This window comes from Brassica napus, unplaced genomic scaffold, assembly GCF_020379485.1.
Source record: "Brassica napus cultivar Da-Ae unplaced genomic scaffold, Da-Ae ScsIHWf_1439;HRSCAF=2029, whole genome shotgun sequence".
NCBI classification, from domain to species: domain Eukaryota; kingdom Viridiplantae; phylum Streptophyta; class Magnoliopsida; order Brassicales; family Brassicaceae; genus Brassica; species Brassica napus.
Genome location: NW_026014851.1, coordinates 1 through 22,561, shown reverse-complemented (window position 1 = coordinate 22,561; position 22,561 = coordinate 1). Strand labels below are relative to the sequence as shown.

The 22,561-nt window shown below is 48.3% G+C and overlaps 1 non-coding gene across 1 annotated transcript; it reads left to right on the top strand.

The window, feature by feature from the left end:
- Nucleotides 1-1,305: 1,305 nt before the first annotated feature.
- LOC125597373 lies at nucleotides 1,306-1,412 on the top strand. The gene has a single exon (XR_007331685.1). It is a non-coding gene; the product is annotated as a small nucleolar RNA R71 (small nucleolar RNA).
- The last annotated feature ends 21,149 nt before the right edge of the window (nucleotides 1,413-22,561 follow it).

Genomic DNA, 22,561 nt, shown 5'->3' with positions numbered 1-22,561 from the left:
TGTTGATGTTGGAGAAGCAGACTCTCTTGTTGGGCATATCGATGGTTGCTCCAACAGTAGCCATGAATGTCCTTCCAAATATCAAAGGCATCTAATGATCCTTGTTCATCTCAACAACTTGAAACTCAGAAGGAACAATGCATTCCCCTACTTGAACATGAAGGCTGCGGATGGTTCCATATGGGACTGCTATGGAAGAGTTTGCAAAGGTCAGGGTCAGCTGAGAAAGCTCAACATCAGCAATACCCAAATCGTCTACAATAGCCTTTGAGACGAGATTCACACAAGAACCAGAGTCACAAAGAGCGTCCTTGAAGTTTGTTCCTGCGATGGAACATGGGAAAACAAACTTTCCAGGATCATCAACCGTAGGCAATACCTTCAGTGCTGGTGTAGACAGTGCTTTGGTATAGAGGACCTTGATCACCTCTTGAGTCTCTCTATATTTTTTAAAGAACTTGAGCAATGGACGAATCTGCAGAGCAGCTTCGAATGCAAGTTCTTTAGAAAGCTTTCTCACCATCTTCTTAAAACCTATCAGCTGCTCTTCACTAATGGGATCCATCAGATGTTGGAGTCTCGGCAGGTTCGTCGGGAGCAGTTACTGCAGAGCTAGTAGACTGCTCTGTGTTCTCTTCTGCGCCTAGAACAGTCTCAGCGAACGGCTGCTCTATTGCATTACAGTGCTCAGTCCTAGGAATTTTATCAGTTTTTTCAGGGAGCGTCTATTGTTGCCTCTTGATACTCTCAGCTGTTTGAGCAAGCTGAACATCGATCTTTCTTATATGGATCGCAAGATTGTTATACTTGTTATTCAGCTCAGTGAACATGTTGCCCATCCTGGTGTCAATTTTTGTGGTTACCTGATTCAACACCTTGGCCTGAACCTGCTGACCCTGCAATAGTTGTTGCATCATCATACCCAGACCCTTCAGCTCATCTGGTTGACTATTCTCAGTAGCTGAAACAGCTTGCCGATTGTTCTGCGGTTGTCGCTGGTTCTGGTTCTGTATCTGCCCGGCCGTAGCTTGCTCCATGTTGAAGACGTGCCCTTGGTTGTTTTCCAGTAGCTGATCAACCTTGGCAGTCAGCTCATCTATTTTCTGGGTGTCGGAACTGTTCCCTTTCTTGGAGCAATCACTCTCCTCTTTCTTATTAGCTGAGCTAGCAGCCATGTTCTCAATCAGCTTAAACGCTCCATCAGTGGTTTGAGTCATGAAGTCTCCATTGCTCGCAGAGTTTAGAGCACCTTGGTATTTCCGGTCCACTCCATCATAGAAAATGTCCAGGAGGTAATCATCATCAAATCCATGGTGAGGACATTCCCTGCAACAGTCATTGAAGCGCTCCCATGCGTTGCAGAAAGGCTCATCAGTGAGCTGTCTGAAGGAGGTGATCTTATTCCTCAATGCAGCTGTTATCGCCTTAGAGTAGAAATGTCTGAGGAACGCTGATCGGACCTGTTCCCATGAAGAGAGAGAGCCGGTAGGGAGAGAGTTCAACCACCGTGCAGCTTTTCCATCAAGAGAGAATGAGAATAACATGCACGTAATGTGGTCTGGTGGAACACCATTCACGCGAGTGAAACTGCAGACTTTTTCGAAGCTCTCAATATGCTCCATTGGAATTTCTGTAGAGAGACCAGAGAACACCTTTCTCTGTACTAGACCAATCAAGGAAGGTTTCTCTGCCCGATTGGAACAGTCTGCGCCTGTTGTTCCTGCCGCGCAAGAGCAGCCTGTTCAGCAGCATCCTGCTGAGCTTGGATGGTCTGCTGCATTTGAAGCATCTGTTGTTGCATCTGTTGCAACTGTGCAGTGAGTTGCTCTTGATTGACGTGATCACCCATAGTGGTGTCGGTTTGCCTTTTGATGTTGTATGTTCTGTCTTTCTAACCTTTCTAGCTCCTGGTTGGTAAATGCAACTAACTCTCCTTGTGCGTGTCTCCGGGTATGTCTACTGGTAATGCACCTGAAAAATTAGTTGCAACAAAAATGATAGAACAAGTTAGAGGCCTTAGACTAAATAAATAACCGAAAAATAAAGGTAAAAAAATGGTCTCCGGCAATGGCGCCAAATTGATATTACGTGTATACGCACACCAATTGACCTAATGTGCACACTACCACAATCGAATGGTATGTCGATGTAGCACTTTAGGATCGAATCCACAGAGACCAACTATTACACTTTATCTTTATGGGATCAATATCAAGTTAAAACAATATGTGGGTTTTTAAAGTTGATTTTGTAATAATAAAGTAAGAGATTGATTTAAGGTTTTCAGATGATTAAAATGCTAGCCTAGGGTTGTTTGGTCGGGTGTTAAGCAAGTGTGAGCCAAACAATTATTCAATTAATTAAGAGCAAGTCTAGAACTCGGATCACTCAAGTAGAACAGTCCACTGTCGTGGTACTGCTCCCTATGCTGATCGATCTTGATACCTAAACTGTCATGTCCCCGATCCTAGATAGGATCGCCCGGCCGGGCCATGGTGCGGGGAGACGCACCAATCAGGTCATTAGACCTTGTGACAAGCGTATCATGGCCCTGAATGAAGGTTAAGGGCATCAGTCAGCTGAGACTTAACCAGGATGCGATGGAAACAAGGGTAAAGGAGTTGAGTGAGTGTTTAGGCAGCTGGACGAGTGTTGGTTTGAGTTCAATCAGCTCGGTTCAGCTGGTATTCAGTTCACCATGATCTGTTCAGCTCACAGGAGCTGGTGGACTAGCTCACTCAGCTGGGAACAGCTGGAGGTCAGCTCAATCCAGTTGGACGGTGCGTTCTGGTTCGGATCAGTGTGGACGAGTCCGGGACGGTTACTGGGCGAGCCGATGGTCCGGGTGCAGGACGGTTCGACCAAATTGGTCTTAAGCTCGGGACAGGGAGTGGACAAGCTTCCAGAGTGTGAGCTGAGGCTCAGTGATCGATTTGTCAAAGGAAGAAAAGGGGAGAAACCGCCAATGGGCGGTTATGGGACGGTTATGGGACGGTTTTGGGAAGAAGGGATGTGATTTTGGTAACTGTTCGCCCAGGCGGTTGGGGTCAGTTTAAGTCGTCCTCTCTCTCTCTCATTTCTGCCCATTCTGGTCGATTTTTACTCATTTTCACACAGAGAGAAACACAGAGAAAATTCAAGAGAGAAAGAGAGACACAAACCTTGGATTGGCCGTTTTGATCCAAGAGATTGTTCTTGAGTGTTCCTGGTGTGTTTGGGCGTGTGATCAAGAGGATGTATTTGAGGCAGAAAGACATGGAGAAGGCAAAGGAGAAAGAGAAGGAAGTCGCCCCTGGAGACCAAACTCCTAAGGTGAGAGGTGTGGCCAAGAGTAACCGGACAAGGCCGCGGATGATGGCCGTGTGAGTCTGGCCGGTTTGGATCGATTGCCCACTCCTTACTCTGACTTCTTCTACTATGTTTATTCATATATGTTGTGCTATGGATTGTTTTATCATATTACAGGGAAGGATCCATCGATCTTAAGGCACTGGCCTGATCAAATCCCCATGAAAGTCCCTTGTCCTTGTGTGGGCTGTTCATGGCCGAGATCACTATGATCTGAGCCGGTTCTTTTGAATCTGATTATGGGAATATTTTTCTTCTGAATTGTCATGAGTTTTCATGAATTTTATTTGGTATTTGGATCTCTTTTTAAAGGGGTCAGACTTGACACTTTTGATGATTGTTCTTGACTAGATTGGATCCGACCATGCAATGTGATTTGATTCTTGTTTTGTAATCTAACCTTGTGATTGTGTGTTTGTTTGTGTTGGATCCAGGACCAGAAATGGACCGTGGTAAGGGAAAAGCACCATGAGGACCGCGGCCATGGGAAGATGTGTGGTGATTAGGTTGATTCTGAATATTGTGTGATTATTGTAGCCTATTGTGCAACTTGTGAACTTATGCGATTCTAGTGTGTGATCTATCTATTAGGATGATGAATGATGTATGAACCTTGGTTATTATCTATGAAATATCTATTTGCCCTAGTTGATGCTTGATTGTTTAAGTGTGAATGTTGGAACCTCAAAACTCTGAAAAAGACTTAGAATTATTTAACACTTGAACTTGAATATGTAAGATGGAACTGGTTGCATTGTTTGGTGAGGCCGCAGTCTGGTCCTGTGTGTGATGGCGGACACCCACAGACGTCCTGGGTGTACTGAACAGACAGCCCACGTGGGCCAAAATCACCAGAACAGTCCACGGGAAGGGCCAGCGTGCTGAGTCCAAGGACCAACGTGCTGATAATGTGTACTGATGGACAGCCACAGACATCATGTGTGTGCTGACGGACACACACAGACACACACGGACAGCCACAGACGTCTTGTGTGTGCTGACGGACACACACGGACACACACGGACAGCCACAGACGTCCTGTGTGTGCAGACGGACACCCACATACGTCATGTATGTGCTGACGGACACCCACTGACACACACGGACACATAAAGACAGCCACAGACGTCTTGTGCGTGCTGACGGATACCCACGGACGTCTTATGTGTGCTGACGGACACCCACAGACGTCCTGGGTATACTGAACAGACAGCCCACGTGGGCCAAAATCACCCGAACAGTCCATGGGAAGGGCCATCGTGCTGAGTCTAAGGATCAGCGTGCTGATATGTTTACTGATGGACAGCCACAGACGTCCTGTGTGTGCTGACGGACACACACGGACACACACGGACAGCCACTGACGTCGTGTGTGTGATGGCGGACACCCACAGACGTTTTGGGTGTACTGAACAGACAGCCCACGTGGGCCAAAATACCCCGAACAGTCCACGAGAAGGGCCAGCGTGCTGAGTCCAAGGACCAACGTGCTGATATGTGTACTGATGGACAGCCACGGACATCATGTTTGTGCTGACGGACACACACGGACAGCCACGGACGTCTTGTGTGTGCTGACGGACACACACGGACACACACGGACAGCCACAGACGTCCTGTGTGTGCTGACGGACACCCACAGACGTCCTATATGTGCTGACGGACACCCACTGACACAAACAGACACATACGGACAGCCACGGACGTCCTGTGTGTGCTGACTGACACCCACGGACGTCCTGTGTGTACTGAACAGACAGCCCATATGGGCCAAAATCACCCGAACAGTCAACGGGAAGGGCCAGCGTGCTGAGTCCAAGGACCAGCGTGCTGATATGTGCACTGATGGACAGCCACGGACGTCCAGTGTGTGATGACGGACACACACGTACAGCTACGGCCGTCCTGTGTGTGCTGACGGACACCCACAAACGTCCCGTGTGTGTACTGAACAGACAGCCCACATGGGCCAAAATCACCCCATCAGTCCTCGAGAAGGGCCAGCGTGCTGAGTCCAAGGACCAGCGTGCTAATATGTGTAATGATGGACAGCCACGGACGTCCTGTGTGTGCTGACGGACACACACGGACACACACGGACAGCCACGGACTTCCTGTGTGTGATGGCGGACACCCACATATGTCCTGGGTGTACTGAACAGACAGCCCACATGGGCCAAAATCACCCGAACAGTCCACGGGAAGGGCCAGCGTGCTGAGTCCAAGGACCAGCGTGCTAATATGTGTACTGATGGACAGCCACAGACCTTTATATGTGTGCTGACGGACACACACGGACACACACGGACAGCCACAGACGTGTTGTAGGCATGGGTCAGAGGGTCGAACGGACGGACGGACGGACGGACGGATGACCGATCCGCGGTTCAGCCTTGTCTCGGATGGATGGTACTGGCCGGCTCGTCTCTTGCTTGGGATCGATCCTGCAACAGATAGGAACAAGAACAGAACAAGATATGATTCTTTTGGTTTTTATAGAATTGGATGAATGAAATCTAAAACAAAAAGATAGAGAAAAGAATAGATTGGCGGTTGGAATCTGCTGCTGGACGTATGTCTCTCTCAGGAAGATGCCTAGGTCGGATAGGAGGATAGATATGGTTCCGGCTCTTGTTGGACGTGTGTCTCTCTCAAGATTCAGACAAGGAATGGAATGGATCGATGGACGCCACAAAGAACAATGGATCGGCTCTTTGATATGTCACACGGCTGCTCTCAATGTTTCTCACAACTGAAAGACTTAGGGTTTTCTTTGCTAAAGCAAAAACGATTTCATAAAAGACTTAGCCGAAAAGTTGGCAACTACAAGGGTTTAAATAGATGTTCCTTACTGGACTTTAAAGAATAAAAGGGCCTAGACAAATGGCCAAAGTCTTAACCGAAATAAAATAAAGAAAACAATAGACCGGTCGCGGTTTGAGATGTCCGGATCAGAACTCATAGTATGCTTGCTTGTTGCCTCATTAAAACCTTTCGGGAAAACCCAGTGGGACAAAACCTCGATAAGGAAAAAGAGTACAACACATACTACTCCTTCTGATGGTCGGCTATATCTCTGAACCGGAAGCAAGTTGGTTGGATGGATTGAGTATGAAGGTGGAAATGGTCAGGCCGGCTTCATTCTGGCCGATGGAGGAGAACTGGCTCGAATGGACAAGGTCTGGAACCTCTAGTGGTTCACCGGTGTCTTCCAGCTTCAAGTCAGACAACTCCTGGATCAATAGTTGCTTGAACCCGGTTTGTTCCTGTGCAAGCAACTCCTGGACAGCTTTGGCAAATCCAGCTCTTATAACTCTTGAACCGGACCTTGTGGTTGGACCTTTGCGGATAATGGGAACCTCAGTCGTGGGTACTACAACATCCCCTCCCTCTTGAACAGGTTCTGTCCTCAGAACATCTCCGTCATCTGCAATATAAGGAGACAAGTCAGACACATTGAACGTTCGGGAAACTTGGAACTCACCTGGCAGTTCTAGCCGGTAGGCATTGTCATTGATCCGATCGAGCACTCGGAATGGTCCGTCCCCTCGTGGGGGTAATTTGCTCTTCCTCTCTTCCGGAAACCGTTCTGGCCTCATGTAGAGCCACACCCAGTCGCCTGGTTGGAAGATAACTTCTGTGCGCCCCTTGTTGAGCTTTATCCGGTTCCTTTCAGCCTTCTTCTCCAAAGTCTCCTTGACTTGCCGGTGCATGTTCTTCACAAACTCAGCCTTTTTGTCACCACTCTGGCTGACTTGCATGGCTGGTGGCAATGCGGCTAGGTCCATGGGCGTCTCTGGTCTAAAGCCATACACGATCTCAAAAGGGGAGAGATTAGTAATAGAGTGCCTTGCATGGTTATAAGCAAACTCAATGAAAGGCAAGCAACTCAACCAATTTTTAAGATTCTTACCCACCGTAGCCCTCAATAACTGAGAGAGTGTACGGTTTACTACCTCGGTCTGTCCATCAGTTTGTGGATGGCAAGTGGTCGAGAAAAGGAGCTTGGTTCCAAGCTTTTTCCACAATGTCCTCCAGAAGTGGCTGAGAAATTTTGTGTCTCGGTCGGACACGATGGTACGAGGAACTCCATGTAAGCGCACCACTTCCTTGAAGAAGAGATCAGCGGTTTGGCTTGCATCATTGGTCTTGGAACACGGAATGAAGTGTGCCATCTTGGAGAACCTGTCCACTACAACAAAAATAGAATCCTTGTGTTTATCTTGGGCAAGCCCAGCACAAAGTCCATAGACAGGTCGACCCACGGTGCAATAGGAATAGGTAAAGGCATGTGTAATCCATAAGGATGCGACCTGGATTTGGTTTTGAGACAGACAGTGCACTTGGCGCAAAGACTCTCGACGTAGCGCCTCATCCGGGGCCAATAGAAGTGGTCGGACAGGACGCTCAGAGTTTTGTCCCGACCGAAATGCCCCATCAACCCACCCCCATGAGCTTCTCTGGTCAGTAGATCTCGCATGGAACCATGAGGAATACACAGGCGTTTCTCCTTGAAGAGGAACCCGTCCTGCTGATAGAATGGACCCATGGCCCCCTTAGCCGTGTTACTGTAAAGCTCAGAAAAGTCAGGGTCAGTTTCATAAGACATTTTGAGTTGCTCAAAACCCATGATCTTAGCCTCCATGGTGGTAATGAGTGTGTGGCGCCGGGATAGGGCGTCGGCCACTATGTTGTCCTTTCCCTTCTTGTACTTGATCACATAAGGGAAAGTTTCCACGAACTCCAGCCACCTAGCATGCCTCTTCTTGAGTGTGGTCTGGCCCCTCAAATGCTTAAGAGTTTCATGATCTGTATGAATAATAAACTCTTTAGACAAAAGATAATGTTGCCAAGTTTCAAGCGACCTTACTAGAGCATATAGCTCTTTATCATAGGTGGGGTAATTGAGGGCGGCTCCACTCAATTTCTCACTGAAAAAGGCCACTGGCCGGCCTCCTTGGGTCAGCACGGCTCCTATTCCTGTCCCTGAAGCATCACACTCAATCTCAAAAGGTTTATCAAAGTTAGGAAGAGTTAAAACCGGTGCATGTGTCAAGCTATATTTAAGCCTGTTGAAAGACTCCTCTTGGGCAGGGCCCCAAGCAAAGGTTACATTCTTCTTGATCACGGAGGTCATTGGGGCGGCAATGGTACTGAAGTCCTTCACAAATCGTCGATAGAAACTGGCCAGTCCATGGAAGCTGCGGATATGTCCGATCGTGGTCGGAGTCGGCCAGTCTTGTATCGCCTTGATCTTCTCTTCATCAACCTTCAGTCCCTGTGAACTCACAACAAAGCCTAAAAATACCAACTGATCAGTGCAGAATACACATTTCTTAAGGTTAGCATAAAGGCCTTCTTGCCTTAAGGCTTTCAAAACCTGCTCTAGGTGTCCCATGTGTTCAGTTAAAGACCTGCTGTAAATCAAGATATCATCAAAGTATACAACCACGAATTTACCAATGTAAGGTCGGAGGACCTCATTCATGAGTCTCATGAAGGTACTAGGGGCGTTGGTAAGGCCAAACGGCATCACCAGCCACTCGTATAGACCTTGCTTGGTCTTGAAGGCAGTTTTCCACTCATCTCCTTCCTTCATGCGGACTTGATGGTATCCACTCCTGAGATCAATCTTAGAAAACACAACAGACCCACTCAGTTCATCCAACATATCATCTAATCTGGGTATAGGGTACCGATATTTGATGGTTATGTTGTTGATGGCTCGGCAGTCCACACACATGCGCCACGTCCCATCCTTCTTAGGCACTAGTAAGACCGGGACCGCACAGGGACTAAGGCTCTCGCGGATGTAGCCTTTGTCCATGAGATCTTGGACCTGCCGCTCCAGTTCCTTGGCTTCCTCAGGGTTGACACGGTAAGCAGCTCGGTTTGGTAGTGGCGCGCCGGGTACAAGGTCTATCTGATGTTCTATGCCACGGACAGGGGGTAAACCGGCTGGAATCTCATCAGGAAAGACGTCCTTGTAACGTCCCATGAGATCTTGTACTACGTCCGGTACTTCAGGAGCTTCTAGACCTGCATAGCAACCTTCCTTAAAGATCATTAGTAGCACCTGTGTCTCACGTTGTAATGATTTAAGCACTTGTCCGGAAGTCATGTATAGGTTAGTGTTACTTACCTGGCCGGACTGCGTCATGGCCTTTTGCATATCATGAACTTCTTGAGGGCTGAGAGGTGCTAGGCTGTGCTTCCTGTTGTTGTGGACGAAGCTATAGATGTTGGTGCGTCCATGGTGTAGAGTCTCCTTGTCAAACTGCCACGGCCTTCCTAGAAGTATATGGCCGGCTTGCATGGGCACAACATCACACTTGACCTGATCTTGGTACTTGCCAATACTGAATGACACAACAACTTGTTCGGCAATCTTGAGCTCAGTCTCATCATTGAGCCATTTGAGACGGTATGGCCGAGGATGGGCAGTTTTAACCAGCCCTAGCTTATCAACAAGATACTTGCTAGCCACGTTAGTACAAGATCCGCCATCTATGATCAAACTACATACCTTGTGATCAACACTACATCTTGTGTGAAAGATGTTCTCCCGCTGGATGGTCTCTGGATCAAAGAGGGTACTAAGAGCTCTCCGGGTCACTAGCAACTCGCCGGTCTCCGGGTAGTCGGTTACTTCTTCATCAGAGATCACTGCCGCGGCCTCTGCCTCATCTTGGGATTCATACTCGCCATCCCCCTTTAGGACCATCACTCGTTTGTTTGGACAATCCCGAGCGTAGTGGCCCTTGCCCTGACACTTATAACAAATGATATCACGGGTACGCAATGTTTGGGCTTGAGTCTTACCCTGCTCCGATTTGGATGCATTAGACGATTCAGCCTGGTTTGTCTTGAATCGGCTCTCAATCTCAATTGTCTTGCTCTTGTCGCCTTGCTTTGAACCCGGTTGAGTCCACGCAGGTTTGCTGCGGTTGGTGCTGGCGGTCTTGCGCTTGATGTGCTGCTCGGCTTGCGTAGCAAAGTGCAGCAGGTCGTTGAAGTCTTCATACTGTTGCCTCTCCACCTTGCGGGCAATGCGGTCTTGCAACCCTTCCAGAAATTGGGACATCATTGTCTCTTCGGGCTCGTCGGTCTCAAGCTTATTCCTAAGTGCCTCGAACTCCTCAAAGTACTCCTCCACAGTCTTAGTTCCCTGCGTAAGTTTACGAAAACGTTTTAGCACATCACGCTGGTAGTAAGATGGAATGTACCTCGCGCGAAGCTTGGTCCGCATCTCGGTCCAATTACGCGCTCTCCACACTGGCCCGGACTTGGCAACGTCTCGATCCCACCACGAAAGAGCATTGTCCGTCAGCTGGGCTGCTGCTAGGGCAACCTTCTTGGCCTCACTATATTGGTAATAGTCGAAGATGTACTCCATGCGCTTCTCCCACACGATGTAGGCATCCGGATCAACCTTGCCAGCAAACGTTGGGGGATGAAGCTTAAGCGCCTTGCCTCCCAACCAAGGCTCTTCCTCCTCTCGGTCTCGACCTCCTCTACGGTCGCGGCCTCCTCCTACTTGGACCCGGGGTCCTCGCGCGTTCCTCCTCCCACCCCGGTTTGGCCTCTCTTCGTCCTGACTGCGCGTATCATCAGTACTGTCCTCGTCCGAGTCAGTGTCATGCGGGTCAGGCTGATTCCTTCCTGGTGGCCGAGGTCCGTTGTGTCTGCCTCCCTGTCGTAGCTGAGTAACCTCGGCGGTTATAGCCCTAAGGCTCGCCCTCAACTCTTCATTGTCGGCTAGGAGCTGAGCGTTTATGGCCGCTTGATCTTGACCTACATCTCCCATAGTTTCTCTGAAAAGATACTCAAAGAAAATTAGAGGCAAGAGGGATTAAATAGTAGCTTGGGGTCGGATACTTGAGTATCGACCAAGGCAAAAAGTAAATGCTAAAATTTATGAAAGAAAATCGAATCAAGTTGAAAAAGGAAAGATGAATATTTTTTTTTTTTTTTTTTTTTTTTTCGAAAACTTGGAAAGAAAGTAAAACTTCTTTTTTAAAAAAAAATAGAAAACTTGGAGAACAATCCGAAAATTAAAAAAAAAAAGGAAAGTAAATATTTTTTTTTTGAATTGTGACGGCTAGGGTTCAGAAAGAACTGAGTTTCGCAGGAAACTTCAGCTCTGATACCAAAATGTTGTAGGCATGGGTCGGACGGACGGATGACCGATCCGCGGTTCAGCCTTGTCTCGGATGGATGGTACTGGCCGGCTCGTCTCTTGCTTGGGATCGATCCTGCAACAGATAGGAACAAGAACAGAACAAGATATGATTCTTTTGGTTTTTATAGAATTGGATGAATGAAATCTAAAACAAAAGATAGAGAAAAGAGTAGATTGGCGGATGGAATCTGCTGCTGGACGTATGTCTCTCTCAGCAAGATGCCTAGGTCGGATAGGAGGATAGATATGGTTCCGGCTCTTGTTGGACGTGTGTCTCTCTCAAGATTCAGACAAGGAATGGAATGGATCGATGGACGCCACAAAGAACAATGGATCGGCTCTTTGATATGTCACACGGCTGCTCTCAATGTTTCTCACAACTGAAAGACTTAGGGTTTTCTTTGCTAAAGCAAAAACGATTTCATAAAAGACTTAGCCGAAAAGTTGGCAACTACAAGGGTTTAAATAGATGTTCCTTACTGGACTTTAAAGAATAAAAGGGCCTAGACAAATGGCCAAAGTCTTAACCGAAATAAAATAAAGAAAACAATAGACCGGTCGCGGTTTGAGATGTCCGGATCAGAACTCATAGTATGCTTGCTTGTTGCCTCATTAAAACCTTTCGGGAAAACCCAGTGGGACAAAACCTCGATAAGGAAAAAGAGTACAACACATACTACTCCTTCTGATGGTCGGCTATATCTCTGAACCGGAAGCAAGTTGGTTGGATGGATTGAGTATGAAGGTGGAAATGGTCAGGCCTGCTTCATTCTGGCCGATGGAGGAGAACTGGCTTGAATGGACAGGGTCTGGAACCTCTAGTGGTTCACCGGTGTCTTCCAGCTTCAAGTCAGACAACTCCTGGATCAATAGTTGCTTGAACCCGGTTTGTTCCTGTGCAAGCAACTCCTGGACAGCTTTGGCAAATCCAGCTCTTATAACTCTTGAACCGGACCTTGTGGTTGGACCATTGCGGATAATGGGAACCTCAGTCGTGGGTACTACAACAAGACGTCCTGTGTGTACTGAAAGGACACACACAGGCACACACGGACAGCTACGGACGTCCTGTGTGTGCTGACGGACACCCACAAACGTCCTGTGTGTGCTGAAAGATACCACGGACGTCCTGTGTGTGCTGACGGGAAGGGCCAGCGTACTGATGGACAGCCACGGACTTCATGTGTGTGCTGACGGACACACACGGACACACACGGACAGCCACGGACGTTTTGTGTGTGCTGACAGACACACACGGACAGCCACGCACGTCTTGTGTGTGCTGACGGACACCCACAGACGTCCTATGTGTGCTGACTGACACCCACTGACACACACAGACACATACGGACAGCCACGGACATCCTAAGTGTGCTGACAGACACCCACGGACGTCCTCTGTGTGCTGACGGACACCCACGGACGTCCTTTGTGTACTGAACAGACAGCCCACATGGGCCAAAATCACCCGAACAGTCCACGGGAAGGGCCAGCGTTCTGAGTCCAAGGACCAGCGTGCTGATATGTGTACTGATGGACAGCCACTGACATCCAGTGTGTGCTGACGGACACACACGGACAGCTACAGACGTCCTGTGTGTGCTGACGGACACCCACAAACGTCCTGTGTGTGCTGAAAGATACCCATGGACGTCCTGTGTGTACTGAACAGACAGCCCACATGGGCCAAAATCACCCGAACAGTCCACGGGAAGGGCCAGCGTGCTGAGTCCAAGGACCAGCGTGCTAATATGTGTACTGATGGACAGCCACAGACCTTTATATGTGTGCTGACGGACACACACGGACACACACGGACAGCCACAGACGTCCTGTGTGTACTGAAAGGACACACACAGGCACACACGAACAGCTACGGACGTCCTGGGTGTGCTGACGGACACCCACAAACGTCCTGTGTGTGCTGAAAGATACCCACGGACGTCCTGTGTGTACTGAGCAGACAGCCCACATGGGCCAAATCACCCGAATAATCCACGGGAAGGGTCAGCGTGTTGAGTCCAAGGACCAACGTGCTGATATGTGTATTGATGGACAGCCACGGACGTCCTATGTGTGCTGACGGACACACACGGACACAGACGGACAGCCACAAACGTCCTGTGTGTGCTGACAGACACCCACAAACGTCCTGTATGTGCTGACAGACACCCATTGACACATACGGACAGCCACAGACGTCTTGTGTGTGCTGCCGGATACCCACGGACGTCTTGTGTGTGCTGACTGAAACCCACGGACGTCCTGTGTGTACTGAACAAACAGCCCACGTTGGCCAAAATCACCCGAACAGTCCACGGGAAGGACCAGCGTGCTGAGTTTAAGGATCAGCGTGCTGATATGTGTACTGATGGACAGCCACAGACGTCCTGTGTGTGCTGACGGACAGTATTCTGAAGTGCTGAACGACGCAATGCAGAACTTTTAGCATAGGCATCCTCAGGACTGTTATAGCCTCTAATTGCCTTCGGTCGTCCAGTCCTAGCATACACAGTGGTAGCATCAGGGATTGTAGAAGGTATCGATCAATGACAAATATCTGTATCCATCGTTTCTGAAGTGCGGATATCGATCGATTCTGAGTTACTACTGTCGATCGATGCTGAAGTCGGATCTTTTGTATCAGCTTCTTCTACTTTGCTTTGCTCTCCTGATACATGATATTCATCATCCTTAACTGTATCATGGTTGACCAGCTTTTCTCTGTTCAGTTCGTCCTTCTGCTTACTCTCATCTGCATGGTGAACCTGAATGTCTGGCTTCTTGACATGAGTGGTCGGGAATTCAAAATCTTCATCCTGCTCGCTATAAGAAAAATCCATAATCTGACTAATACTAATCTGACTAAGACTAGTGATTATTCCTTTCTCGTGATCTTCCACAGACGTCCTGTATGTGCTGACGGACACCCACTGACAACACGGACACATACGGACAGGTACAGACGTCTTGTGTGTGCTGACGGATACCCACGAACGTCTTGTGTGTGCTGACGGACACCCACGGACATCCTGTGTGTACTGAACAGACAGCCCACGTGGGCCAAAATCACCCGAACAATCCACGGGAAGGGCCAGCGTGCTGAGTCCAAGGACCAGCGTGCTGATATGTGTAATGATGGACAGCCACAGACGTCTTGGGTGTGCTGACGGACACACACGGACACACACGAACAGCTACGGACGTCCTGTGTGTGCTGACGGACACCCACAGACGTCGTGTGTGCTGAAATATACCCATGGACGTCCTGTGTGTACTGAACAGACAGCCCACGTGGGCCAAAATCACCCGAACAGTCCACGGGAAGGGCCAGCGTACTGATTCCAAGGACAAGCGTGCTGATATGTGTACTGATGGACAGCCACAGACGTCCTGTGTGTGCTGACGGACACACACGGACACACAAGAGAGATATATGCAGGGTGCAGGTCAAGGACAGTATTCTGAAGTGCTGAACGACGCAATGCAGAACTTTTAGCATAGGAATCCTCAGGACTGTTATAGTCTCTAATTGCCTTCGGTCATCCAGTCCTAACATACACAATGGTAGCATCAGGGATTGTAGAAGGTATCGATCGATGACAAATATCTGTATCGATCGTTTCTGAAGTGCGGATATCGATCGATTCTGAGTTACTACAGTCGCTCGATGCTGAAGTCGGATCTTTTGTATCAGCTTCTTCTACTTTGCTATGCTCTCCTGATACATGATATTCATCATCCTTAACTGTATCATGGTTGACCAGCTTTTCTCTGTTCAGTTCGTCCTTCTGCTTACTCTCATCTGCATGGTGAACCTGAATGTCTGGCTTCTTGACATGAGTGGTCTGGCTTTCAAAATCTTCATCCTGCTCGCTATAAGCAAAATCCATAATTTGACTAATACTAATCTGACTAAGACTAGTGATTATTCCTTTCTCGTGATCTTCCATCATCTTGTCAACCATGTAATCAAACCTTCTACTTCGAGTTGCTACAGCTTCGCTAAAAAAATTACCTAGGAAGGTGCCTTTGATGTCTTCCCAGCAGGTTAGAGATCTTGGCTGCAGCTTACTGAACCAGCAAAAAGCATCTTCAGAGATAGTATAAGGGAAAATCTTGTAGAGTATGAGGTCTTCGGATATTTGTTTCTGCTTACGCCTTAAACTAGACCCTCAAGCTCTTCGATGTGGTTTCTGGAATTTTCCTCAGGAAGACCTCGGAAAAGATCCTCACTTCCCCAATTATACCATTGGCTTGTTAGATCAAAGGTATTCATCTCAGCAACAGAAATTACATCAGGAATTTCATTACCCTTTGCATTAATCAATTTTCTTGTACGGCTGCAAGGGCGACCTTCTTCGTCTCGCCAAATACCTTTCTTGTCGATCTTAAGTATGAGCGCTTCGACTTCTGTGTCTCTCCGTAAGTGGTGGGCCAAAATCACACGAACAGTCCACGAGAAGGGCCAGCGTGCTGAGTCCAAGGACCAGCGTGCTGATATGTGCACTGATGGACAGCCACAGACGTCCAGTGTGTGCTAACGGACACACACAGACACACACGTACACACACGGACAGCCACGGACGTCCTGTGTGTGCTGATGGACACCCACAGACGTCCTGTGTGTGCTGACAGACACCCACGGACGTCCTGTGTGTACTGAACAGAAAGCCCATGTGGGCCAAAATCACCCGAACAGTCCACGGGAAGGGCCAGCTTGCTGAGTCCAAGGACCAGCATGCTGATATGTGTACTGATGGACGGCCACATACGTCTTGTGTGTGCTGACGGACACACCGGACAGCTACAGACGTTCTGTGTGTGCTGATGGACACCCATAGACGTCCTGTGTGTGCTGAAAGATACCCACGGACGTCCTGTGTGTACTGAACAGACAGCCAACGTGGGCCAAAATCACCCGAACAGTCCACGTGAAGGGCCAGCGTGCTGAGTCCAAGGACCAGCGTGCTGATACATGCACTAATGGACAGCCACAGACGTCCTGTGTGTGCTGACGGACACCCACGGATGTACTGTGTGTGCTGACGGACACCCACGGACGTCATGTGTGTGCTGACGGACACCCACAGATGTCCTATGTCTACTGACGGACACCCACAGACGTCCTGTGTGTACTGAACAGATAGCCCACGTGGGCCAAAACCACCCGAACAGTCCACGGGATGGGCCAGCGTGCTGAGTCCACGGACCAGCGTGCTGATATGTGTACTGATGGACAGCCACGGACGTCCTGTGTGTGCTGATGGACACACACAGACACACACGGAACACACAAACAGCCACATACGTCATGTGTGTGCTGGCGGACACCCACGGACGTCCTGTGTGTACTGAACAGACAGCCCACGTGGGCCAAAATCAACCGAACAGTCCACGAGAAGGGTCAGCGTGCTGAGTCCTAGGACAAACGTGCTGATATGTGTACTGATGGATAGCCACGGACGTCCTTTGTGTGCTGACAGACACACACAGACAGCCACGGACGTACTATGTGTGCTGACGGACACCCACAGACGTCCTGTGTGTGTAGACGGACACCCACGGACATCCTGTCTGTACTTAACAGACAGCCCACATGGGCAAAAATCACCCGAACAGTCCACGGGAAGGGCCAGCGTGCTGATATGTGTACTGACGGACAGCCCCGGACATCCTGTGTGTGCTGACGGACACACACAAACACACACGGACACACATGGAGACACACAGACAGCCACGGACGTCATGTGTGTTCTAGCGGACACCCACAGACGTCCTGTGTATACTGAACAGACAGCCCACGTGGGCCAAAATCACCCGAACAGTCCATGGGAAGGGTCAGCGTGCTGAGTCCAAGGACCAACGTGCTGATATGTGTACTGATGGAAAGGCACGGACGTCATGTGTGTGCTGATGGGCACACACGACAACACAAGGACGTCCTGTGTGTGATGACGGACACACACAGACCTCTTGTGTGTGCTGACGGACACCCAAGGACGTCCTGTGTGTACTGACCAGACAGCCCACGTGGGCCAAAATCACCGGAACAATCGACGAGAAGGGCCAGCATGTTGAGTCCAAGGACCAGTGTGCTGATATGTGTATTGATGGACAGCAACAGACGTCCTGTGTGTGCTGACGGACACACACGGACAGCCACTGACATCCTGTGTGTGGTGGCGGACTCCCACGGACGTCCTGTGTGTACTGAACAGACAGCCCACGTGGGCCAAAATCACCCGAACAGTCCAGGGAAGGGTCAGCGTGCTGAGTCCAAGGACCACCGTGCTGATATGTGTACTGATGGATAGCCACGAACGTCCAGTGGGTGCTGACGGACACACACAGAAACACACGGACAGCCACAGACACCCACGGACGTCCTGTCCGTGCTAACAGACACCCACGGACGTCCTGTGTGTACTAAACAGACAGCCCACGTGGTCCAAAATAACCCGAACAGTCCACGGGAAGGGCCAGCGTGCTGATTCCATGGACCAGCGTGCTGATATGTGTACTGATGGACAGCCACGAAAGTCCTGTGTGTGCTGACAGACACACACGTACACACACGGACACATATAGACACACACGGACAGCCACGGACGTCCTGTGTGTGCTGGCGGACACACACGAACGTCCTGTGTGTACTGAACAGACAGCCCACGTGGGCCAAAATCACCCGAACAGTAGACGGGAAGGGTCAGCGTTCTGAGTCCAAGGACCAACGTGCTGATATGTGTACAGATGGACAGCCACAGACGTCCTGTGTGTGCTGACATACACCCACGGATGTCCTGTGTGTGCTGACGGATACCCACAGACGTCTTGTATGTACTGAACAGAAAGCCCACGTAGGCCAAAATCACCCGAACTGTCCATGGGAAGGGCCAGCGTGCTGAGTCCAAGGACCAGCGTGCTGATATTTGTACTGATGGACCGCCACGGACGTCCTGTGTGTGCTGACGGACACACACGGACAGCTACAGACGTCCTGTGTGTGCTGATGGACACCCACGTACGTCCTGTGTGTGCTGAAAGATACCCACAGACGTCCTGTGTGTACTGAACAGACAGCCAACGTGGGCCAAAATCACCCGAACAGTCCACGGGAAGGGCCAGCGTGCTGAGTCCAAGGACCAGCGTGCTGATACGTGCACTGATGGACAGCCACAGACGTCCTGTGTGTGCTGACGGACACCCACGGATGTACTGTGTGTGCTGACGGACACCCACGGACGTCATGTGTGTACTGACGGACCCCCACAGATGTCTTATGTCTACTGACGGACACCCACAGACGTCCTGTGTGTACTGAACAGATAGCCCACGTGGGCCAAAATCACCCGAACAGTCCACGGGATGGGCCAGCGTGCTGAGTCCACGGACCAGCGTGCTGATATGTGTACTGATGGACAGCCACGGACGTCCTGTGTGTGCTGATGGACACACACAGACACACACGGAACACACAAACAGCCACATACGTCATGTGTGTGCTGGCGGACACCCACGACGTCCTGTGTGTACAGAACAGACAGCCCACGTGGGCCAAAATCAACCAAACAGTCCACGGGAAGGGTCAGGTTGCTGAGTCCTAGGACAAACGTGCTGATATGTGTACTGAAGGATAGCCATAGACGTCCTTTGTGTGCTGACAGACACACAGGACAGCCACGGACGTACTGTGTGTGCTGAAGGACACCCACAGACGTCCTGTGTGACACCCCCGATCATAGATGACCGGAAATGACACGGTCGATGTTCCTCGATGGTCGATCTGAGGTTCTCAGAATACTTCCGATCGCCTTAGACCAACAATCAAAGAACACCAACGCTCCTATCGGATACCACTCTAGGCTTTTCAACCCGAGAAAGCAATACCTGATAGTTAGTTCGTCCGGACAAGGACTAATATCATATGGAACCCGTACTTTAAAAAAAAAAACATTATTTATATATCATTCAAAATCATCTTACAAAATTTGTTATAAATTAACCTCGAGGTTTTCGGTCTACAAATCTTATTCATAAGATATATCAAAATGACTTTGCAAGGATAATAAAACTACCGCTGGCTAATGCCTTTCCTTCCCGTCCTAGAGTAAAGGTCTCCCACCTACTGGTTACCTGCATATCAAATGAGTCATGAGTAACTAGTTTACTCAGTGAGTCTAATCCCACACCCAAACACATATCAATAGTATCCCGAGCAATCGACACCATTTGAATGCAGTGGAATTATATTCCATAATTAATATAAGGCCTCTCAATCCATCCATGTGAATCTATCTTAAACATCACCTCCACGATACCCGCCAGTCACTCATACTCTTAATATATATATATATATATGCTAAACCCGGAAAACCACCAAGGCTAACCGAGCTTAACGGGGAATAAATATAACCATCATCTCCATCAGATATTCCAAGATAGAACATCCAACGCTGCATGCAGTTACACGGCCTCCAGGGTGCGACCCCATCATCGTGTCTTCATGACCTTGATCCATATCGCAGGACCAATTCACGGCAATGCGGGACTTTCGGGAGAGTGAGTATACAATAAGACTTCACATGATTCACACTTATTAATAGAATACTTATAGATTAGTACTTGAGAACAAGTACTAAGGCTCGGGATAACCTCAAAGAATTATTCTTGCTTATTCTTAAGTATTTAAACTAGATAAATACTTCATATATAAATATAGATTAAGGAATAATACTTAATCAATCAAACCATAATTACTCCTTAATTAATCCATGATTAATCCTTAATTAATCAATGATTATTCCTTAATTAATTCATGATTAATTCTTAATTAATCAACCATATTCAATATGCAATCATGCATACTCATTCATAATTCATTCATCATCTATCTAGACTCACCTTTAAATCCATGAGATTGGTTAAGGAAGACTAGACTCGAGCTCAAGCTAATCACACTTCACTTTTGGATCACTCTCGGTTGAGAACCATCACAAGGATCCGGCTGATCCGAATACTCTCCTTGGTCATCTGAATTCAAAACATAACAGTTGGAACATAAGGTTCAGTAGTCTGGTTCAAGAAGAAACTCAACTCAGTTCATAACATTTCAGTTCAGTTCTCTCATATCAGTTCGGTTCAAGACAGATTGATACCATGTTCAGCTCGGTTCAAGCTTTAACAATTTAACTCGGTTCATATCAGCTTAGTTCATGCTCAGCTAACTCCGGTTCTAATCAGTTCCCAACAGCTTAACTCGGTTATACTCAGACGACATCAGTTCAAGACAATTTCAGACAATAGACAGCTCCGCTCAGATCAGATCAGAACATACTCAGCTCAATTCAGTTCTAAACAAGATCAAATCAGTTCTGTTTAATTCCCATAATTCTTAACAGTTCGTCTACTGGTTCTATGAGACTGATTAAATCATAAACCAACCAAGACTGAAGAGAACAAGACCTTAGACAACTTATCCTGACAGGTTAACCAACATACATCAATTGGTTCTCATCAAAACATGGCTGAATCAAGAAGCTGAAGCTTACCGGTTTTACTCAACTAATTAAACTTGACTGGTTGTCTCTCTTCAAGCTAACCACGAATTAACCTGATCAACACCACAAGAATCCATGGTTGGATTTATTCAGAATTTATCTCCAGTGTAGGCAAACCAACAAAACTTCTCACAGAAACTGATCCACAACCATCTTACCGATCAAAATCAAAGGCTGAAGAACATAGGTGATTCTCAACTTCAGGACACCAAATCTTCAGCTCTTAAACACTCCAAAACTCACTGATTAAAGTCACAGGATGGTGAGAAAGAGTTGTCCATGCTCACTCCTCTTCTCTGAATATTTTTCTGAATTTTTCATGAATCTTTTCTCACAGATTTTTCTCTCTTCTTTCTCTCTTTCTCTCTGAATTTTTCTCTGGTTTTTCTTGCAGGTTATGAACGTCCAGAGGAGAGAAGAGGGTATTTTATATCATAAGGAGTTTCTTCAGATGAGGGTTTGCTCCCACAAAAGACAAAGATGAGGTTAGACAGCTGGTGACATGCTTCAGCACACCAAGCAGCACAAGCAGCTGAACTTTTCCTTCCCATGAAGAAAGCTACAAGCAGCTGAAGCAAGTAGCTTGTGACCAGCATGTGACTTCTAATGAGCAAGCAGGCAAGCAAGTAGGTGTAGGTCATGTGACCTAATTACTGAGGAAGCAAGTAGGCTAGAAGGTGCAAAGCATGTGACTGTTCAGAAATAATTTTAAGAGTTTTGTCGATATTTTCCGGACTGTTTCGACTAAATATTTTTCATCATTCGAATCTCGTCCTGCTCTGAATAAACTCACCCAGCATGAATAAAAATCAACGATAATAATTAACACTCGACCAGAACCATCAAGAGATGGTTTTTCGACCAAAAGACAGCCCCATCGAGATTAATTCACCGTGTCGATTTTTATTTAAATTCTGATCGATCAATCTTCAAACTGATCTTAAAGAATTTTCTTGACCAAAATTATATCTGCTCGTGAGGGTTATTACATCCTGTGTGGCAAAGACGGATACCCACAGACGTCCTGTGTTACTTAACTGACAGCCCACATGGGCCAAAATCACCGACCAGTCCACGGGAAGGGCCAGCGTGGATATGTGTACCGATGGACAGCCCCGGACGTCCTTTGTGTACTGGCGGACACACACGAACACACACGGACACACATGGACACACACGGACAGCCACAGACTCATTTGTGTTCTACCGCACACCCACGGACGTCATGTGTATACTGAACGACAGCCCACGTGGGCCCAAAATAACATAACCCGAACAGTCCACGGGAAGGTCAGCGTGCCTGAGTCCAAGGACCAACATGCTGATCTGTGTACTGATGGATAGCCACGAACGTCCTGTGGGTGCTGACGGACACACCACAAACACACACGGACGCCACATACACCCTCGGAAATCCCGTCCGTGCTGATAGACACCCACGACGTCCTGTGTGTGTACTATAGACAGCC